Source organism: Pseudopipra pipra, chromosome 14 (genome assembly GCF_036250125.1).
Source record: "Pseudopipra pipra isolate bDixPip1 chromosome 14, bDixPip1.hap1, whole genome shotgun sequence".
Lineage (NCBI taxonomy): Eukaryota > Metazoa > Chordata > Aves > Passeriformes > Pipridae > Pseudopipra > Pseudopipra pipra.
In genome coordinates this window covers 12,675,220-12,693,403 of record NC_087562.1, presented here as the reverse complement: position 1 = coordinate 12,693,403, position 18,184 = coordinate 12,675,220, and the positions used below count along the sequence as shown (strand labels likewise).

At 36.7% G+C, this 18,184-nt stretch overlaps 1 protein-coding gene and 1 pseudogene across 4 annotated transcripts in view; one reads left to right on the top strand and one right to left on the bottom strand.

Annotated features, from left to right (window-relative positions):
• Positions 1 to 18,184, bottom strand: part of FTO (FTO alpha-ketoglutarate dependent dioxygenase) — a 236,438-nt gene that overhangs the window by 94,311 nt on the left and 123,943 nt on the right. The window lies entirely within an intron of this gene.
• Positions 12,328 to 12,447, top strand: LOC135422287 (5S ribosomal RNA; annotated as a pseudogene).

Below are 18,184 nucleotides of genomic sequence, written 5' to 3'. Positions count from 1 at the left end.
GTTGCAGCTGGATACCATTCCATTCTATTTCCAAACTTAACCATATTGATTTTCTGAGCTGCAACTCAACTACAAATCTCTTCATATGGGGGTTATGATTTGGAAAAAAGTCTTCTTAAAAGAAAAAAAATCAAGTTGAACTTTACTGTCACATTGGAAAGTCAGAACTACCCCAGCCTTGTGGGGTCTGGCTTCTTTATATATTTCCTAATTTTCAATCTACTCTTGTAGTTTTTGAGGTCTGTACTTGATTCCAGTGGTGGTTTATTTTCATGGTAAAGCCACGTCTTAAAATGGCTCACGTGGTTTACTTGCCAAAGAGCTGCAGAAATAACACCATTGCCTTTCATGGCAACAACAAATAAGAGAGACAGTGTAAGAACTTATTTTTTTTCCTACAAGAGTAAATGATTGCACATGAATATTTTGGAACAACCTGGTAGCAAAGAGGCAAAAGGATTTGACTGAAAGTCTAATGCTGGCAAGGTGCAGAGTCACCCGATGGTTTTTGTTCAAGTTTAACTAGTAACTGGTTATAGCCATGGAAGCCCCATCTCTTGCTCACAGAATGGGCTAGTTCTTTAGTTCAGTGCCACAATACTCAGGTTTATGTACTATTTTGGTAGGCTGCATTCTGCTAAATATAACAAATTTTCAGGCTGAAGGAGCTGTAAAAATCTCTATCACATGAACTGAGTGTAATTTCTCTAATTGTTCTGCTCCATTTCTAGAGTTAATCAACTCTAGTACAAAAGCTAATTATTTGTGTGCAAAACATTCTTATTTGCTAGGTGCACAGTTAAGTCCTCCACAGAGAAAACTGCTTCATTATGCACATACGCGAAATGACGTGTGCAAAAAAACGTATGTGCAATAGATAGCTCTATGTCCCCCAGATATCAGCAGCTAACAGGTTTATTTCTAATTCCCCGTCATACTCATCTGCCACAAACACTTTTAAATAGAAGAATCTTGAACTGGCTCAGGTTTGTTCCCAGCAGGCATACTTGTAAAGATAAAAAGACTAAGAATTTTTTTTTTCCCCTGCTTACTCCCTATTTTGGTAGTTACTAACAAGAAGGGCCAAGGAAGGAATGGAATGTTTAGCTCAGCACCACAGTCTGATCTTGCAGAAAAAAACCCACAAGAGCAGTCAAGCAGAGTAACTCTGTTCCTATTTCTGGGTTTAAATTTCCATGCCAGGTTGTCTTTAATGTCTCGTTCTCAAAGTTTTCCTACTCTCAATCCTTCTTGGTAAAAAAATTTGTTTTGTTTTTTTTTTTCATCCTGCAGCTTCTGGCAGCAAGTGGTATGTAAATGTTCAGTAGCCCATCTGAACCCTGTTTCAGAACAAAACAATTTCAGTTTCTAAGTGTCTGAATTACTTCAACTAAATCTGAGGATTTACCTATTGAAGCTTGAGCAGCTCCCTTTCAACTCTGAATGAAGGAAGAATTATGAGACTGGAGTTATTCAATGAGAGCTATCTGTCCTGGCACTTAATCAAAGGGATTAGGATTTGGAAAGAAAAGCCTACAGGTGATCCTCCAGGAAGCATACCAAGCAGTTATCAAAAACATACAAGTTCAAAGCAGCTCAATTTTCATATGTTAAAAGTATTTGGATGAAGCCTCAGGCTTGTTTCTAGGTAAAGAATTGTGTTAAAGTTGTTTGTACTTGCATACTTAGTAGACAAGGGAATGAAATAGCATGTGGTGAAGCAGTACTAGGTCCATCTAACCCTAATATAACACAATAAATCAATCTTGTTCTGTTAGTGAAACATGATCTGATACTGAGTCCAGCTTTCAGTGCTCTTTTCTCACCCCAGCAGTCATAACAGACACTCATTTACCTCTTCAGCAAAGAAAGCTGTCATAACATAAAGGGAAAGAAGTTACATGCTACATCAAGTGCTTTAATAATTGTTATTAATCATGTAACTCTGTTCTCCCCCTTCACTTAATAGACTGAACTTAAAATATATTCAGTACCTTTAATTCATAAGACTATTTTTAAGTATTAAAATACTAATAATCAGAGATCTTAGTCAATTAGAGGTGTCAAAAATCAAAGTTAACTCATATCTCAACTACAATGATTTTTATTTACCACAAGCATCACATCACATTGGCAAAAAAAGGGAAGGTTAGGGACAATGAACAGCATGTTGTGCCTCTGCCAAAAGAAGGAACACTTGAGTAGCAAGGTTGTGGATTCAAGACAAAGTACTTGGGAGTTCTAAGCCTCCCCACTACATCTCTGAGATGGCTTTCCTTGCCAAGCACAGGCAGTTAGTTACATTTTACATGGAATAAACGGAGACAGAAATAGGAAGAATCCACTGTACATACTACGTTCCTACCGAAAGTCACCATAAATCACACAGTCAGTCCTCATGAAAGTCAACACCAAACCATTCTCTGCAAAGCACACCCAATGTGCAAATACCACAAGAGATGCAAAGCTGTCATCCCCAGCAGCAGCTGAGGGGTCCTTGGCACCAGCAGTCTGGAAACTAAGACAGTTCTTACAGTATTGAGGGCACACAAAAATTCTTAAAACTCAAGAGGTTCTAAGTATGTATATATACACACATCTCCCTAGGTAGATATTTATACATGGGTACATACACACATGTATATTTATACATCTATATATCTATAAATCATTATCTCACCTTGAGGGCAAGTGATTCACAGTCCAGCCCACAGGTAAGGAGAATGGCACTGAAAGGGAAAAACTATTTCCATGCAGAAATGAAGAGGAAGGGGAAATATGTTGGGCATCCCAGCTGTCAGTCTTCACCCGATAATATTTAGAAAATCCCATTGTTTCTTGTCTTCATGTTGTTAATAAGATCATCCTATGTACAGACCATATGTATAATCTTGGATAACAGTAACCAACTAACTGAATTCCGTGTGAAGGAAGTAAAGATTTCTGGCAAAGTCATGAAGCAAATTTGGAGTATCGTACCAGCCCAATTAACATAAAAGCAAAAGAGAAGTTTCCTGAAATGACAAAACTTGGAGCTACACAGTACATGTGGGAAAAGGACTTTAAAAGTAAATGTTTAAAATACTCTATATGTGTACCAAAATACTGATTTGTAAATTAAATAGTCTTGTAAATATTGACAAGACTAATAATTTTTAACCAAGACTTGTATCGTGGACTTTTCACAAAGTCCCAGTCTTAATTTAAACAAATAAGGGAAAACAAACTGTGGGTTTGGAGAAAATAATTTTGAGTGGTTCATTACAGACTGCTCAGAATAATTGCATTACACACTCCTGAAATACAAACCTTGTAGCAAACAAACTGCAGCAGAGCTATCAGGCACAGCTCAGAAACAATACCATAATACTGACTCTCCATGGCTTCCTATCATCTTTACATTGGTAATTTGAAAATTACCCATTTAAATACACTTCAGAGACAATACTGAAGTCCTTATTTGGGCCAAATTCACATTTCAGAGCAACAAGATTTAGATTAAAAGTGTTTAATAACGAGGAACTGGAATAAATTTAAGTTTATATCCTGATTCTGTCTCCATACAGTTTCATATGCTACAGTTGTAAAATCAAAGCCTTAAATGTTCATAGGTAAAAAGTATGAAGAAAAACATGCAACAGTTTTCTTATATGTCCTTCACAATTATTCTCTAAAAATGCAGTTATTGAACAGAAACAGATTGAAACAATGGAAGTCTACTAAACATATCTTCACTCCAAGTAAAATATACATGGTTTATTTTGGACTTATGATTATATAAGTGAAACTAAAGGAGTAAGAAGTCTTACTTTATAAACACAGGTTTCAAGGCATTACATTATCAAAAATCTGTGTGCTAGACTACAAAACTAACATAATACTTCATATTTTGAGCCTGCTGATAGAGAAATTAGCTATTCTGAAGAAATTCCAAAGTCTTCAAAGATCCCAGTCATCTTTAGGGAACTGCCAGGTGCCCTAAATATTTCTCTATTTCACTGTTAAGTGGGACTTACACCTGTATCAATGGACACTACTCACAATCCTGGCAGTGTGCTAGACACCACATAAACAAAGAGTAGTAGTCAGCCATGAAGAGGACAAATAAAGCAGGAGGAACTCTGTGTTATGATTACAATAGTACAGAGACATCAAGTACATTCCCTCAGTACCTATACAAAGGGTAAAAGCTGAGGGAAAGCTGGAATTGAATCCATATCTCTTATCTCTCTTTCCAGAGCATAGAAAAAAACCTTAACAAAGTCAACAATAGCTGAGGGCACTCAGCACCTTGTAAGATCAGCCAGCAAGAAGTTCATCTTTCTTTAAAATAAAGCTATTGAAAGCCAAATATCACTGTCATTCATAACAGTGTAACCCCATAAACATTCCTTATTTCAGAGGAGATCCTCAGAGTGGAATTTGGCTCTGCAAAGAGTCAGTTATTGAAACTGATGAGTTTGGTGAGGAATTTTAACTAACTTCAGTGGAGTTCCATGGGATTTACAGCAGTGTAACAGTGTACTTGTCCTTGTACAACTAAAATAAAAGGCTATGCCAGTTAGCTCTCATAAAAATAGAAAGGGCTGTTACCATCACAACATAAACACTGGAATACATCTTGTGTACCCTACTAAAAAAAAAAAAAAAAAAAAAGAGATGTATTGCATGATTGCTACAATTCTATTTTTATGTCTTTTTGCCAAAAAGAAAATATGGTTTTAATATAGGTTTACATCTGCGTGGTATTACATGCATGTAAAACAGATGTAACCCAATTACATTTTCATTTAAATTGCTAAATAGCTACTTAAGTAAAAAGCTAAAATAACATACAAACAACAGTTACTATAATAACAAGTGTTCTTAGAATTAAACGAAAGGGATCAAAGCTACAGCACACAAAATTTGAGCTGGTCTTTGAAAAAGATACAGTGACATAACAGCACTGTAGTGATTTACTCAGTAATTTAATGTCTCTACAACTCAGCCAGAAGACACATCTCAGTTTAGTAGAGACACATGGAGGAAAATTCAGGGAGTTTATACAAAGACTTTGGATCTCATAGAGATTAGACATACTCTACTAGAGATTATGTAGCAAAATCTCAAATTGGAAATTAGAATACCAGTGCAATACATTCAACCTGATCATAGTTTTAGTCAGACCTGTCTGAACTGGCTGGATTCAGAAATCATGTCCTGACAGTGCAATCTGAGTGTGCTTTTTTATTTTTAGCAAAGAACAGCAATCTTCAGAAGAGATACCACATTTACTTCTATTTTACTTTCTAGTTCACTAGAGATAAACCTGGTGGACTAATAATAATATTGTGAGTACAATGGAAAGACTAAAATCAACTCTCCTGACTATTTAAAGATGGGAAAATAAATCTAATTTTCATTCAAACTTATTTACGAGAAAGGGCTAAAATTTCAAATCCTGGACACAAACACAAAAGGCACATTTAAGCATCTGTGAGATAGTCTGGAAAAGGAAGTACAAATGCAGGATTCCTCATTCCTACTGTCACTCTCAGGAACTTAAGATAGTGGTAACGTTTTGTATTAATATATTTCCATTACATGTTAATATATTTCCATTATATGTTAATATATTTCCATTACAGCTGTGACTTCTATTAGAGTATCACTTGAGGGGAAAAGCAATCATACATTTTTCTCTGCAATAAAACCTATCTTTTAATTACCTTATTTGTTCACACTTTTACAGAGTTTGCCATCTGCATGCCTGTCTATCCAAGCCAATTGTACAGACTTGTGCAGGTGGATAATAAGACTGTGAAATCTATATCTGCTGCCATGAAGCAGCTCTTCTGTAGGTTTTGTGTGCACATCTACACTTTGCTAGAGACTGTTCTTTGTATCCCATTACACTTCTATGTACTTGTTAGCTTGCAAATGACCAATGAAGACTCAACAAGCTGACAAGCAGAGCTTTGTAGGAACATGCAAAGGCACGTCTTTTCTTTCTAACAAATTATTTTTATATGAAATAAACAATTGAGAATATTCATAAAATCATAGAATGGTTTGGGTTGGAAGGGACTTCAAAGATCACCAGTGAAGGGCAGGGGCACCTTCCACTTAAAAGCCCCAAAACAACCTGTCCATGAACACTTCCAAGGAGGGAGCATCCACAACTTCTCTGGGCAACATGTTCCAGTGCCTCTCCACCCTCACAGGGAAGAATTTCTTCCTAATACCTAATTTAAGTCTACTCTCCTTCAGCTTAAAATGACTATCCCTTACCCTATCCCTCTGTGCCATTGCCAAAAGTTCCTCTCCAGCTCTCTTGGAGCCCCTGTAGGTACTGTAAGGTGCTCTAGGGTCTCCCTGAAGCCTTCTCTTCTCCAGGCTGAACATCTCCCACTCTCTCAGCCTGTCTTCACAGGGGAGGTGTTCCAGCCCTGTTTAGAAATACACTGAGAAAAGAAAACAATGTGTGCTTGATGCTTTGTAAAAAAAAAAAAAAAAAGTAAAGACTGACACTCACAGACAGGACTCTTCTGCACAACAAAGCGACAGAGGTAGCAGCTCTTCAGTTCAAATTCACATTATTTTCACTTTTCCTGAGACCTTAATTTTATTCAGTTGCTTCCTTGATAACTAGTTATAAACCACCTAAATTCATGATTCTGTTTTCCCCTAATCCAGCAGACCTTAACAAATCCCCTTGAAACATTTTAGTAGGAAATTTAAGCATTAGTTTTCACAACCCACACAGTTTATTTTGCATATGCATATGTTAGCTAAAGCTAGGATTTGCTTGAAAAGAATATCTACAAACATACAAATGTCACCCAGGAATTGCTTTTGTCTATGAGATTGCTTGGCTGACACTGGAAGCAGCAGAAGACTAACAGATTGACCTGAGGTGGCCACTCCCTGCTAAGCCACACCTCTTGTCCTCTTGCTATTTGTCTTGGAATTTTGGTCTTGAACTATAGCAAAGTCTAAGGAATAACACAGCTGACCATGTGTTTCATCTAACAGCAGCTTGAATGCAGGACAAGGTAAGTAAAAGCACAAGCTATTTAACCTTCCCCCTTACACAAAACCATATGTAATTTCCAAGAGAAACTTGAGGGTTGTTAAAATGATAGGAGACACATTTGAAACAACTTCAGTTCCCAACCAGGTCAACAAAAGTTCAGATTGCTCAGCATTTAATTAAAGGTAGTCAGTATGAGTCGAGGACCCATGTGAAATTCCCATTTTCCTTCATTCTATTTTATTAATAGTTTACTCCTTGCTAGCTTTTATGCATCCAGACATGACAACCAGAGATTTAATATTTACAGAAAATTACTTAATACATAATAAACATTTTATTCTGTACAAAAATTTGACCTTAAAACCAAAAACTGAAACCAAAATGTGGGCTTTAAGGCACTTTACCAATTTGGGGGAATATGCAAAGCCAGGAAGTAGATCTGAGTACTCCCTGTCGCTGTTGTATATCAGAAGCAAACAGGACTACTGAAAAGTCCTATTTATTATTTATAGATCAAATAACATCACCAACATTAGGTGCAAGAAGTTTTTGAAGCAAAGGTTTTGTCTCCTCCAACATCCTTTATGCTACCTAGAACAAAGAGGAGTGAGGCCTGATGACAGCAGGCTGCTGAGTGCAGAGACTCCTGGCTCCCAAATTCCTGATGTTGCACATCCTCTCCTTTTGTGCACTGAGGCTGAGTACATACAGGCTGAAGTACATTTTTACATGTTTTGGTATACACCTAGGCCAACTGGGAAAAAAAAAAAAGGATACATTTATCTTGCAGAAGCAAAGCTTTTTCTTTGCTCATTTTAAAGAAATTATCTTCATTAAAAAAAACCTCATGAATTAACTTGCCAGGCAGATGTTATTCTGGTGTTCTGTTCTGTGAGTCTGGACAGAATAAATCAGCTTTATAAAAACTTCCTTTTCACATAATACTGAGGCCTTGTATTACTATTTCTAGGAAACCTGTTATCTTCTGAATGAAAAAAGAATTCTGTGTGGTTTTTTCCATTGAAAAAAAAAAGCAACAGTAGTTACTTTATCATGAAAGGTTCAGTGTATGCAGTCATACACATTAGAACAGTGACACTTCTAAAGGAGGAATCAGCCTCTGACCCTATTTTGAAGTGCCAGTACCACTTTAGTGCTTGCATTTTAAAATATTTATTTCCCTCATAGATATTTTATGTGTAGATCTCAGTCCCTCAGCAGCAAATATTTTTATTTTCACATTAGCAGAAGCCCAAGATGCCCTAACACAAAACGCTTTCCTTCTTGGAAATCAGATTGTCTTCTTCTGTATTAAAATTAAATACATAAAATCATCTCTGCATTTGGTAATGACAGGTGTAGAATCAAAAATATGGAAATGCAAATTCTTCAGCAAAATGGTATATTCCTCTCTGGGAAGGAAATATACTTTGTTTTGAATTGTTGTATTTATGCTTTGAGATCATTTATATCACTTTCTGACTTAGCTCTATTTCCTCTATGAATATATAGCTCTGCAACTTCTTTTTCTGGACAGGGCCACGTAGAAGACTCTGATTACCAGAAAGTCAAGAAACTGACCCATTGAAGAATTATTTTTAATTCTTTTTCAGTTTCCAAGTTATCACACTTTCAAGCAAGTTTCTCTTCCTCACAAACATTAATTGCATTTCTGAATGCTGCCAGAACAGAAGCCAACAGTTCTGCACAGAAATCTGGTAACCAGGAATCCGTCAGTGCCAGCATGGTGGAACTGCTACTTTTTTCTGTAATACCTCCAATGCAATTAAAATCAAGACTGTCTGACAGGATAAATCACTACCAGGAAAAACACTCTGCCTCCTGACACAAGCTACCTTTCATAAGATAAGAACAAGTTAAGTTACCCTCAGATAGGTATATGCTTTTGTTCCTTAATGGTCATGATACTCCAGTAGTGTGTCCTTTTGATGGAATTTTATGTCAGCTAACTACAATATGAACTTCCCCATCATGTTCAGGTCCTTTTTTTCCCCCATCTCTTTCTTTTTTTTTTTTTTTTTAATCACTCCTCTTATTGGAAAAGTCCTTCCAAAACACTGATTTTTATTATCATGAGAGGAAAAAAAAAAAAGAAAAAGTATATTAGATCTCAATTTCCACCTCCATTTTTATTCCTCTTATATGAACTGATTGTCAGTTTACTACCTTTGTGCCAAGTTTCTATCAACTTCTTTCTGATCACCTCAGGTTGGGCCACCTTGTGTCCACAGAAATCACTTCCACTAAACGGTGTAATACTTGCCTTGAAAATTTTTAGAGGCATTACTATTTCTACTCTCCTTTATTGCCCTTAATCTTCCTGGTCCCATAGTCCTTAAAATCTGTTTGTGTCTGAGCATTTAAGGTTCACTTGCTATTCATTTGATATTCTCTTCCATGTCTTCCAGCAGGTCCTTCTCCCACAGCCCACTCCTGGTCCACTCACTCTTTAAATGAGCAGTTCCTTCATATGGAATGTATTAACTTTTGCTTTCCAACATAATAAATGCTTTGCTGTCTATTGATTTGACCCCACTGTCAAATTGTCATGATGTCCCTGACATCTCTGAATTTCCTATCAACATAAAAACTTCAAATGACTTTGATCCATCTTCTACAATCCCTGAGTCCGTTTTTGCATGTTGGGTTAGGGAATTCAGAAAATTACTTCAAGACACATAGTAACATATAGCAATATAATATGTGTTACATGTAATTTTCACTAGTAATTTATCTCAGAGCATACACATGCAATTCTAAGCTGATCAGGCTGCTACCAAAGAAATGAAGAAATTTGTCTCCCTTCTTTATGAAATTTAATATGGCAAGAGATAGTTGTCCTCTTGTTTGTAAGACATAGGATGTTCACCATCTCTCTCCTGTCCTTACTCTATACTGCGTTTATCTTGACATCATGCAAGTCAACATTAACTTATTAGTTTGATAAAGCAAAACATGTGACTTTCCTGAACTGATAGAAACTTATCCTATATACTTATATTCTATGTAGATACAAAGTGGCTACACCCAAGATGATATGCTTCCAGAGAAATGCCAGACCCAGGTCAAGGAATGGGTAAGAATACAATCTTTCTGAATTTTCCTCTATTGTATGAGATAAAGTACCAAACTAACTTTACCTATTTTCATTTGGACTTCTGAAATCCGTGGGGATGGAAAAGTACCCAGGAATTGTTTCTTTGACTGATTTGCATGTTACATCAAACAAGCAGACACTTATTTTTCCCCACGTGTGGCATAACAGAGAAGACAATTAATTCTCAAACTTGTAAAATTTCATAAATTTCACTTGAGTCTTTATATATAAATTTTTTTAAACCAACCTCCACCTAAAAGGCTAAAAGAAATGTTGCTTTATTAAGCAGCATATGGAAATAAGCCTACCACTTTCAAAGACATAATATGGAGAGAGTAGCAGGGATAAAATGAAAAGAATATAAGTATAGAGAGATCCTTCTGGGACCCTTAAAGTTTTATGAGAATAGCCCTAGCAAAAGATCTCTGAATCTGTAAATGTAAATTAATTGAAGAAATTGAATCTTTACCTGCATAAATTTGTTAAATGTAACAATTAAAATCTATTTAAATGTTAATGATCTAAAATTTAAAATGTGCCCCCTATTAACAGCAATGAAACCCTCTACAATTTAATCAATATTAATGAAAGAAAAATGTTAAGGTAACAAAACCTGATGCATTAGAAGCTATTGGGGAACAGGATTTGTTTTTTAATTAAGTTTTCAATAACCAGACAGATTACAGTACTGTATAAAAGATAATATATTGTACAAAAAAAATCTGCAAAGGGTGATTTTAGGAAGAGATAACAATTCTTTATATGCTTTGGAAGGTCATTCATCATTAGGTACCTCACATATACTAACTAACAGCTTGACATTAGAAGTTGAACAACTCTTAAGAAGCTGAAGAACAAAGTTTGAAATAAGCCGTTCACAACTACCTAAAATACATGTCTCCTCTGTGCATATTGTCAGTAAAAAACTCACCTCATCCCAAACTGCTGAGTAATCTATGGAAACAAAGCCAATATCAGCTGTTATACTGTATCCTATAGTTGTGTCCTGTTTTGGAATTCTCATGTTTTTACACAGTTGTTAACAGTATCTTCTAAAACTCATATCCTACCTGTCAGACAGAGCTCTCTATGGAATGACAGTTTTTCTGTTATTTCTCATCATCCACAATTGAACTGCCATATATATTTTTCACAGACTTTTTTTTTTTTTGCAGTGGCTTTTAAACATAGAGTAAAAAGAGTCTATCTATGCACAACTGTTGTACTTCCCTCCAACAGGTTTCATATCTCAGGAGGGAAATACCCTCAAAATTTTTTGTTGCAGGTAAATCCATATATACATTAAGACTCAACTGTGAAGTCCTCTTCAACCCAAGACTTTCTATGAACCATTTTACATATTACTGGTTCCCCTTTCAAAACTTGACTCCTCTCCCCAGCAGTAGAAAAGGAGAAGGTAGGTACAGATGAGACCAAATTCAGGCAAAGAAAAATGGAAGACCATTTTGCATCCTGGGAGCCAGGATGTAAACTGCAAACACACTGTAGGAGACTCAAAATCAATCCCAAACCCGGGTACCTAAAAGAGTTTCTAAGATTAAATCAGACATTAAGGAATTGAAGAACAGGTGGTGGAGATGGATTTACAAGTAACCCTAAAGTAGCTCAGCATACAGATGTTTGCTCTTTGTCCTATGAATGTCCCATCAAGGCTTTTATAAAGGCTTAAACATCACCTGGGTAGTGACTGGGTACCTACCACTGAGGCCCCAACTCCCTGGATCCATAACTGTGCTGTACCACCAGAGGGCACAAAGACATGGAAATGCAGATCCCTCACTGGAATTACATGGATCCGCATCCCTAGAACTAGGTATTGAGGTTCTTGGTCTTAACCAGGAGAATGAATAATTAGAAGTAAAATGACATTCCAGTTAGGAAGAAAAACGAACTAATTTACAGGAATATGCTGATGTTTGAATATGATTAGGTGCCAAAGCATGAAGAACTGAACAATTCTGGTTCCCTGCCTCAAAGCATAGACACTACAATTAAGAAAGACAAAGAAGAGTGATATGGAAAGGACTCTGTATGAAAAATATTTAATAAAGACTGTCAAACCTAGAAAAGTGATCGCAAAAGAGAATTTGATAAAATCATGAATGAACAAAAAAACCCCATTCCAACCCAAAGCGCAAACTTTACATAGGGAATTGTCCAGCTCAAGGGTGTCTACAGCCACACCATCCTGAGAGCATCCAATCCCGTCTGACCTTGGAAGCTAAGCAGGGTCAGGCCCAGTTAGTATTGGAAGGGAGACCTCCTGGGAATACTGGGTGCTGTGTAGGCCTTTGAGCCCACAGAGCTCAAGGAGTGCCTGGATGGTGCTCTCAGGCTCATGATGTGACTCTCAGGGATGGTCCTGTGGCAGGACCAGGAGTTGGACTCAATGACACTTGTGAGCCCCTTCCAACTCTGCATATTCTGTCAAATAACTTTTCACTCTTTTCTAAAAAAGAAATAAACAAGCAAAAGCAGATTGAGCTTTTGGTTTGGTGGGATTTGGGGGCTTGTGGAATTTTTGGGTTTGGTGGTCTGTTTTGGGTTTTTTTGGGTGGAAAGAGTAGTGCACCTGCTCAGAACAGAATAGCAACGCTGTTAAAAGTCCACATAAATTAAAAATGATTGCATAAATTCACCAAGAACAAGTATCTACGCAGGACCATTAAAGTTATCACCTTTGCAATTTGTGTCTAAAGTTAGACACAAATTGCTAGAGCTGGATCAATGTTCATGGAGAGAATCACTAGATACTGTCCTTATTATCTTCCCCCCTCCCCCTTTTGCTGTGTGCCATTGTCCATGTCTGTGTGGCACTGAAAGGTTTTTGGTTTGACCTGGCATGGTGCTGCCTACCATGGGGGATAGAGAGCAGCACAACAGATTATTATAGGAAACATCCCTTCTTATTGATAGACACATTCTTCACGTTGTTGTCTTAAAACCACAAATGGAGAGAGTATTAAAACAACAAACAAGGACACTACTTAACAATCATTAATCTTGACTTGCATAAGTATGATATTCAGAATATAGGTACTTGGTATTCAGGCCATGCATGCACTGTGATACTGTGAACGGAGGGACCACTGGGAGCAACTATGGACACTAATGAGCTACAGCTGAAGTGTAAGGATGAAGAATTGTTCCTGGGCAAATGTGTGTTGGGGAAGGAAGTTCATACAATGAAGTAGGTTGCTTTCCTGAAGGGGGAGGTGGAGTCTCTAACTTGCAATTTTTACGGAGGAAACATTATCTAAATAATTGCTTGGCTCATATAATTCTCTCATTCTCAACCCGCTGCCTTCCCTCCTCTCTACCACAATCAGAGTTCATATGTATCTTATCTATAAGAATAATTTATCTACAACTCAAGTGTATTCAGAGTTGCTGAGGTGTTCCTTAAATCATACGTGCACATTCTTAGATTAATAAACTCTTCAATTTACTTGCCAGTACTTAACAGAACTCTGGAACAACAACAACAAAAAAGGACACACTAGAAAAAAAAGGAGCTTAAAGAACCTAAAAGTGTTCATAAGTTTTGCAGCTCTTTATAAGGAAAATTTTTTAATTCAGAATAAAGGACAAATGCTGTTCTTTTAATTATCAACATTTATCTCTGGGACAAGAACATCAGGTATATAATATAGAAGATTCTTTTAATATAGAGGACAGATGGCAACTTCACTCCTGGGACTTTCTTAGACTGCCCCAGAAAAAAAACCAAAAAACCACCAAAAAACAACAACCCAAAACAAAACCAACACCAAAACCCCGATAATTTTAAAAGGCTTTGAGAATTCCCAAAGGAATGATAGTCTGGATACAGGAAAGCTGAACTGTCTCGTTTGCAAAGCAAATGATAAAACATTTCAGGACTGTACAGAAACTCCTAAAGGTTGGCAATTAAAAAAACTCACTTATATAATGTTTCCTTGCCATCTAATCATAAAAATTTAGAATTCATTCACACACTTTCAAATTTTACTTGGTTATTTATATATAAATCTGTTGAAACCAGCCTTTTTAGAAACAAAATTATGTTTGCACAATTTAAGGTGATGGTAGGTGGGAATGCTTAGGAAAGGTGTCATTTGCTTGTTTTGCAACATAAACTAACAAAACCAAAGCAGACTTCACAACACTTTAAAAAAGCACTTCTGGTTGTCTAAAATCATACATGCATCCATATATGCATGTGACATTTCATAGGCATGTTTCATACTTCACTTACAGGGTGTTAATATCGTAAGCTGTGAATTCACATTTTCTCCTTGAGTGTTAATACTATTTATGTCCTGCTGGGTAAACAGCCAGAGCCAAAGCAGTGTTCTGAACTGTCCCTGACAAGAGTTAGCCTTCCTACCCTTGGTTTTCAGTACAGTAAAAACATTTACTTCTGTAAATTTTAAATTTCTCATTAAAAAAAGAAAGAAAAAGAAGAGTCTGAATGAAAAAAGAATTTCATATTAGCTTAAGAAAACTAGAAGAGGTCCTTCTTGCAACAGCACTGATTGAATATTCTGCAATTGCAGCATAATGTGATTATTACTTAGGGTTTACACTTCCCCACAAAAGATTGGAATCTAGTAGACTAAACCAGGCTCATCTCCATTTCTGGTGCTTTGGGCTACAAATGATAATTTCCTCTTCTCCCGCTTTTCTTTACATTGGCTTAAAAACCACAAAACAGTAAGTTTCATATTTTTTTTCTTAAGCCTTTAAATGTAAAGAATGAAATAATGCAAATATTTTTCCTCCTTGATTTTAGACCAAAGTTGCAAAACAGCAGTGTTTTATATTGCAAGAAGTGTCCTTTAAATAATTAAACCATTTGGCTCCTTCCTTAAGTTAAAAAATATATAGAACAAGCACAACCATCAATACAGGATTTGCCCCTCTCTGAATTAATCCAATTATTCAAATGTCAGTTATAACTGTCAGAGAGCAGTTCCTTGGGCTGGACCAAACTGTTAAAAATTAAAACTGTTTTACCTCGTTTAGTCTCTCTGCCTTTTTAATGTAAAATCCATGGTCTTGACAAAAAGTTGTGGGATTTGACACCCAATGCAACACAACCCTATTTCTGTCATACATGCATAATTCACTTTGGAAATTTGCACTTGCTTTAAAATATTACTAAAATATACATGTAACATATGCTAATTTAGCCGCACTGGCTTGCAAGCTCCAGCCACTAGGTTATATGTAAACTTTGCCAAGTGCATACACTGTACATAAAGGGATTATAAATGAAAGAAAAGATCACTGTCCCTAGCTCTCAGTTTCCAGCCTTGGCCAAACTGACAGCCCCAAATCCCAGCAACATCTAACATGCCCTTCCTGTGGAGAAGACAGCCTGTTCTCAGAGTCTTAATTACATCCCAGCTGACTGCCCAGCGTTGCCAAAATCAGGCAACAAACGATGCACCTTCACTTGCAATATGGTCTGCTAAACAGACTCCCAGTCACACAGAAAGAAACTTTCACAACAAGGAGAAATAAAGGGACAAGCTAGAGAGTGAGGGAGAGGGCAAGCAGCAATCAAGACAAGGCAAAAGCCTCCTCCCAGACTCCTGAGGGACCGGCGAGCAGCAGCATGTAACAAACAAGGCTATCCCTCGCTCAAAACAAACTCGCAGCCCAAGGTGCCTCATGCCAAGGACTGCTGTTCTCCAAGATGGGCCACTGTAACTAAGACTCGCTAGATTAATGATTGTTAAGGAAGGCTAACCAACCCCTCACTGCTCAGGCCATTATAATTACAGAAGAACAGCATGCCGCATTCTGCAATCGCAAATGGTATCATATGTTTTCCTGGCCGGCTTGCACGAGGAGCTTTATTTATACAGATGAAATACGAGAGCTGCAGATTTAAGGCAGAAGAATTTTAAAATTAACAGAATTACGTGTACTTGTGGATGCCCACTGAACAAAGTTACACCGAGATCTGGTTTAGCTTGCAGAGATACAAAGATCAAAGTCTCCGTGAGGGAAAACGCCCACTCGTCCTACCAGAGTCTCATGGTTATAACAGAAAATATTTACAAAACAGAAAAAGTTTCATTCTCTTAATGAAATGACTTTGACCTTGCAGAAGTGCTAATAAAGCACATACTTGTACTAGGACCCCATGACTTTTTTATCATCTGTGAAAAGAAACTTCACTCTTACCAAGTGTGCTAAGGAAATGTTGAGATTATTTTCTACTAATTCAGTGAATATTAATATCAAAATTATGTCAATTTGCTTCCAAAAGATGGACTTGAGACTATTTTTCACAGAATTTAGTATATGCAAATATATAATTACATTTTAGAAATATGACAGTTGCACTGACATTCAGTAAATTCTAATTGATGTATAGCTTACAATAGTAAAAAATGTATTTTAGGTTACTCCAAGTACCAAGGTATCTATTCCATTGATAAAGGTAGGTAGGTCTGCCTAATAGTTACACTCCATTTTTAAATTTGCATCCTTCTCAAATATATGTTTGATGAACTAGCATAATAGGACATATATATAAAAAGATATCTACTCCATCAGTTTAATACTCCTTCAATATAATCTCCACATTTAAACTTGTACCTGGTTGACCATCTTTTTCTGACAGTTTTGTGAAAGTGTGTTTTCAAACACATGAACCTGATTCTGGCAGCCTCTCTAAAGAAAGATGGAGTGAAAGAAACTCAAGAGGTCATCTTATACTGAGGTACTTGACCACTTACAGGACTGGAAAAAATTTTGGCTTTTCAGCACAATAAACATCTACAAAAATTTTCACTTGACACTTTGAACCCTTTCTCCTGAGACACACACAAGGACGAGCATCCTTAGGAGGCCACACAAGGGACTATACACTGTAGCCTTTACAGTAATATAGGAAATCCCTTGTGTTCCTGACACTTGCATTAAGCAGAGCTTTCTTTTACAGATCTTGTGGCAAATAGTCTAGGAAATAACTTTGCTCTGGTTGGTTGGTTTGGTTTTAAATACAGACCCCTGGAAACTGAGAGAAAAACCTGCTCAATACATATTTTTACTTAGGAAATACATTCCCACTACCTTAAAAACACAGAACTTAATACAAGAGATGCTTCAAATATTAAAGTGAAGACCGACAGGTAAAAAAAACAAAACAAAACAAAACCCAAAATAGTGAATACACCACAAACTATCCTCCCAAAAATGTAACCGACACATAAGGCATTAAAGGATGATATTGCTAGCTCATATTTACATCTTTAGAATATACCATTGGACTTTTTTTTTCCTGAGACATGGTGCCAAATACTTTTAACTCCACACCCACTGCTCATTACACAACAGAGTAACATAATTGAACACACACAATCTTCTTAAATCTGAATACCAAAACATCAGGGTTGTTTTTTTTCCACACTTCTATGGCATAGAGCATTATTTGTGATCTGAGCTTTTAGCAGAAAGAAGTTAATGAAAGCATCTCTAGGGTGGATGACAGCGTTTAGGTGCTTTAAAGAAACATCCTTTCAACCCTGTGAGAAAAAAATATGCTGAAATATAGGTCCTAGGAACAACGAGATCTAGTATTTACACCCTGATTAATGTACTATGCAGAAAAGTCAGAAAGGTTTAAAATATACCTCTCTCAGACCTGGGAATAAGGAGCACAACCTGGCAATGAAGATGGTGATGAACTTGTAAAAGTCCACTAGGAATCAAAAGCATTATAAATCATCCCCTGTTATGTATAAGCTTTTAAAATGAATCATATAACTAGGTATCTGGGAGTTCCTAAAGAACAGGTAAAGAAGAAGATGATTCTTATTATTCTGGCTTGCTGTTCACTTTTAGATGTTAAGCACTAAACATTGCATAGAAACTTCACAACACTGGAAGTACAGGACTAAAAGTATGCAACAGAAGGTGGTGCAGAACCTTGAGCTATCACATATGTGGCTTCTTGAACCCAAGGCAGCAGCTCTGCATGTAACCTACATGAAGTAAATACCCTTCAGACTGGATCTCAGTCTGTCAAA